A 5177-nucleotide genomic window follows, 5' to 3' on the forward strand; every position below is an offset into this window, starting at 1 on the left:
GATTGGGAAATGCTTCCTGCGGGAGCGAGGCTCAGAGGAGTTTGGGAAGGAGGAGTGATTCAGGTGCAGGTGGTCTGAGCTACGAGGTTCAGCAGGAAAGGAAGCCAGAGCTCCAGGGGCCGGCCACGGGCGGGAGTGTGGGAATGACAACAGTTTTGGAATTGCACACAAGGGGAAATGATGCTGCAGAAAGCTGGAGGAGCTGGATAACGCAGCTCTAGAGCCAACCAAGGGAGGGGCCTTTTTCTTGAATGCAGTGGGTGCCATTGAGGAACACTGGGGGCAACAAACAGGAGAGGGACATGCTCGAACCTGGCAGCTGCACATTGGAAACTAAATCAGGGCGGTGGGGACGTGAAACCCTATGGGGAGACCACAGCCGTGGACTCGGAGATGGAGGATGAAGACCTGGAGTGGGGCAGAGGCAGAGAGAAGAGAGAAGGAAGCAGGCATGGCTGTGAGATAGGAGATAAACTCTGCAGGAAGCTGTGGCTGGCTGGCTCTGGGGCTGGAGTGGAGGGGAGGGAGGAAGGCAACCTGGCTTCTGGCTTTGTGAAAACATCTCTCATCGAGGCTGGTATGGGGCAGCTGTTCACTGTTTACTTGCTACACACACACACACACACACACACACACACACACAGCAGAAGGAGTGTTTCAGAAGCACCTGATACAACACTCCTGGCAGGAGTGTAAACTGATGCAACATCTTTGGAGAGTGACTTGACAGTATCTATCAAAAAAATATATATTTTTTGTGTGTGTGAGGAAAATTGGCTCTGAGCTAACATCTGCCAATCCTCTCTTTTTGCTGAGGAAGACCGGCCCTGGACTAACATCCATGCCCATCTTCCTCTACTTTATATGGGACGCCGCCACAGCATGGCTTGACAAGTGGTGCGTCGGTGCGTGCCCGGGATCCGAACTGGCGAACCCCGGGCTGCCGAAGCAGAGCACACGCACTTAACTGCTTGCGCCACCGGGCCGGCCCCCAAAAATATTTTTAAAATGCAGACACCGTTGATCTAGCAATTCCACTGATAGGAATTTACACGGTAGATAAAATATATAGACATATAACCTTGTATGTATATGGGTATTAACTGCATCCTTGTTTGTAATACCAAAACACTTGAAATAACCTAAGTGTCCACCAAGAAAGGACTGGTTAAATAGATGTTGCTATGTCTATACCAGAGAATACCATGCCGTCATGAAAAGCAATGAGGTGGAAGATAGACCGGTAAATGAAACAAAGCAAGATTCATAACAATGGTGATGGTGTATTACCACTAGGGGGAACTATCAAATAGACACATATATACTTTTGTATACTCCAGTAGGGTACACAAGAAACGGGACTCATGGCTAATCATGGAGAGCAGGGCTGGGGGATTGGGTGGGAGTCATCTAAGATGGGAGGGACACATTTTATTATACATCTGTTTGTATTTTGAGTTATTTTCCCAAGTACATTTATTAATTTTTTAAAGTAAAAATCAGTTTAAAATTAACAACACACAGGGCCGGCCTGGTGGCTTAGCAGTTAAGTGTGCGCGCTCCGCTACTGGCGGCCCTGGTTCAGATCCCGGGCGCACACCGACGCACCGCTTCTCCGGCCATGCTGAGGCCGCGTCCCACATATAGCAACTAGAAGGATATGCAACTACGACATACAACTATCTACTGGGGCTTTGGGGAAGGAAAAAAAAAGGAGGAGGATTGGCAATAGATGTTAGCTCAGAGCCGGTCTTCCTCAGCAAAAAGAGGAGAATTAGCACGGATGTTAGCTCAGGGCTGACCTCCCTCACAAAAAAAAAAAAAAAAAAAAATTAACAACACACAGCCAGCTTTCAATATCAAAGAGAGAAATCACAAATTCCACGTCTTTCCTTCAAACGGTCGTGGCGTGCCTGCTCTGTTCCAGGTGCGAGGGTCCAGCAGTGAGCAAAACAGACATCATGGGGAAAACAGAGGTTACAAAGGAGTTACAGGCCCGGCCCCGTGGCTTAGCCTCCTTTTTTTTCCCCAAAGCCCCAGTAGATAGTTGTATGTCACAGTTGCACATCCTTCTAGTTGCTGTATGTGGGATGCGGAAGCCAGAGAAGCGGTGCGTCGGTGCGCGCCCGGGATCCGAACCTGGGCCGCCAATAGCGGAGTGCGCGCACTTAACCGCTAAGCCGCGGGCGGTCCCCAAGATGACTTCTAATTGCGAAAGGGGAGATGTGCCTTTATGGTGGGGATATCTGGCAGTCACTACAGTCACCAAGGGATCAAACTTCGCATCACTCATGCTGGGACAACTTGACATTATATACCTCCCTATGCCGTGCAGTCAAGTACGCAGAAACACTTCTGACCATGCTACTCAAGGTGTGCTCCGAGGACGGCACATCGGCACCACCTGGGAGCTTGTTAGTAATACAAAGTCTCAGGCCCCAGCCCAGACCTATTGAATTAGAATCTGCATTTTAAATAGAGCCTCAAGTCATTCTTAACAATATTGCAGTTTCAGAAACCCTGGCCTTTTTCGAGTATTCTTGAAAAAATTGTTTAATCAGAATCTAATAAAGCCTTTAGAGGCACGTTCAGTTTGTGGGCAATATAGGAGGAAGAGGAACAAATTAAATAATACACAAAGAAAGACTCAGACGAAGCCCAATGTGAACATTCGACAAAACAACTATTCTTGACTCAGGTAAGTCAACATGGTAGAAAGAAATTCAGGGGACTGTTCTGGATTTAAAAAATACTGAGGAGATGTAACAGTCAAAGGAAATGCATGATCTTGATTTGACCAAGAATCAATAAAACCAGCTGTTAAAGTCCTCCTGGGGACAGTTGGAGAAATTTGGACTGAATAGATGATATTAGAAATAATTGTTAATATTCTCAGGTGTGAAAATCATATTACAGTGATGAAGGAGAATGTCCTCATTCTTAGAAGATGTGTGATAAGTTAAATATTTTGGGCTGAAGTATCATGACATCTGCAACTTACTTCCAAATATAGATAGACAGACAGACATGGCAAATGTTAATTCTTGAGTCCATAGGTGTTTATTATTATACTATTGTACCATTATTTATACTTTTCTATATGTTTGACATTTATCATAATAAAGAAATTGGAAATAATTTTTAAAAACATATGTTCTCCCACAAAATCCCAAGGCTATATTAAAGAACAAGTAACAAACTGGAGAAAAGTACACCGTAAATGACAGGCAGCTTACCAATCGTAATACTTGAAATATATAAACTCCAACAAATTAATTAAAAATTCACAAAAGAAGACATAACCAATAGGTATATTTTTAAATGGTCTCTCTCACTGGTAATCAAAGAAATACAAGGGCTGGCCCCGTGGTGTAGTGGTTAGGTTTGCGCGCTCCACTTCAGCGGCCCAGGGTTCGAGGGTTGGGATCCCGGGTGTGGACCTACACACTGCTCATCAAGCCATGCTGTGGCGGCATCACTCATACAGAATAGAAGAAGATGGGCACAGATGTCAGCTCAGGGACAATCTTCTTCAAGCGAAAGGAGGAGGATTGGCAATGGATCTTAGCGCAGGGCCAATCTTCCTTACCAAAAAAAAAAAAAAAAACAAATCAACACGATAATGATTTTCTTTTTGACATTCAAAGTGACAGAGATTTTCTTAAAATCTGGAGCCCAGCGCCGGGGAGAGTGTGGAGAAACGGCAGTCTCTTCTTGTACTGCAGGAGGGATTATAAATTAATATGAGTTTTCAAGAAGGCAATTCACCTATTTACATCTTTGACCCAGCAATCTCACTTTTAGGAGTTATCCTAAAGAAATAAAAATGGATGTAATCTAATGGCAAAGATTTAGCAATAAGAGTACTTACCACAGTATTCTCTGTAGTATCAAATAATTGGATATAATTTGGAAGTCCCATAATGAGCTATTAGTTACATAAACTATGCTATCGAATGGATTGCCTTGAGACAATTAAAATGAAGTTGCAAAATAACATATAAAAGTAAAAAGTATATATATGTAGATAGAGAAAGAGAGAGAGATGTTATATATATATAGTACACACACACAGCATATGTACTGGACAATGATTTGGAAGAAATACTCCAAAATAAATTATCTGCAGATTATCTCTGTAGTGGAATTACAGATGAGTGCTTTCTTTTCTTTCTGCCTGTCTGTATAGTTGAGTGAATATATACTTCTTTTTATTCACAAAAAAGGGTGTTATTTTTAAACACAAAATAGCACCTTCGGTGTGTTTACTTGCCCTCGCAGACTGTGCGTGAGCACGCTGACACGTACACACAAGCACACAAATGCACGTGTGCACACTCATATGCATTTGGTCTCTAGAACTCTTGGGAAGGTGTGGTCGGGAGGAGGGGCTGCCCTCGCCCCGCCCACTTTGTCTCACCCTCCAGAGGACCAGGGTTCAGAGGTGACAGGCGAGCAAGTGTGGAGGTCAGGGGGCAGCTGCCCAAGGTGCTGAGTTTGCTGGAAAGCCGACTTCTGGGCAAGAGCCACATGGGAGAGGGCCTCACTCCTTCCCCATCCTGAGATGGGCCTTCTGGGGTCAGGGGTCAGACGTGGAAGCCTTGGCTTCTGGGAGAGAGCAGCAGAGCAGAGTCCAAAGGCACTGGCTTATGGCAGTTCATAAAAACTCCAGGTGGAGCCAGTGCCCCCTGAAGGGGAACACGAAGCACACTTACACCAGCTCTGAGTGAGCGTCATGCCAAGTAGGAGAGACCTGAGGGGTGCCAGGGTCCCCTCTGTCCTGGAGGGCCCCAAGTGTGAACTCCCAACCCTGCATCCCCGGGTCCGGGCCTCCCCTGGCCCATGAGCCATTCCCCAGGGGAAGGAGGGTGGACGCCAGAGCCTCCTCCTCCAGGCTGGTGGGAGGAAAGTTCCAGGCATCCCCACCTTCCCTGGCAGGTGTTGTCCGCCTGCGGCCAGGGCACCCCATCCCCGGGAGCTCACTCGGGAGCCAAGGGTGGGGCCCCTCGGTTCTGGCTGTCAGGGTGTTGCTGGGCTCCGGGCTCCCAGGGACCTGGCGGGCACCTGCCTCCCCACCCCCTCACCCTTCTCTGTCTCTGGGGCCCTATCTTCCCTTATATGGTGAAGGCAGTTCCTAGAGGAGGGGGGGTGGGGACAAAGGTCGCTCTCTTGAGCAG

This window comes from Diceros bicornis, chromosome 37 (assembly GCF_020826845.1).
Source record: "Diceros bicornis minor isolate mBicDic1 chromosome 37, mDicBic1.mat.cur, whole genome shotgun sequence".
Classification (NCBI taxonomy): Eukaryota; Metazoa; Chordata; class Mammalia; order Perissodactyla; family Rhinocerotidae; genus Diceros; species Diceros bicornis.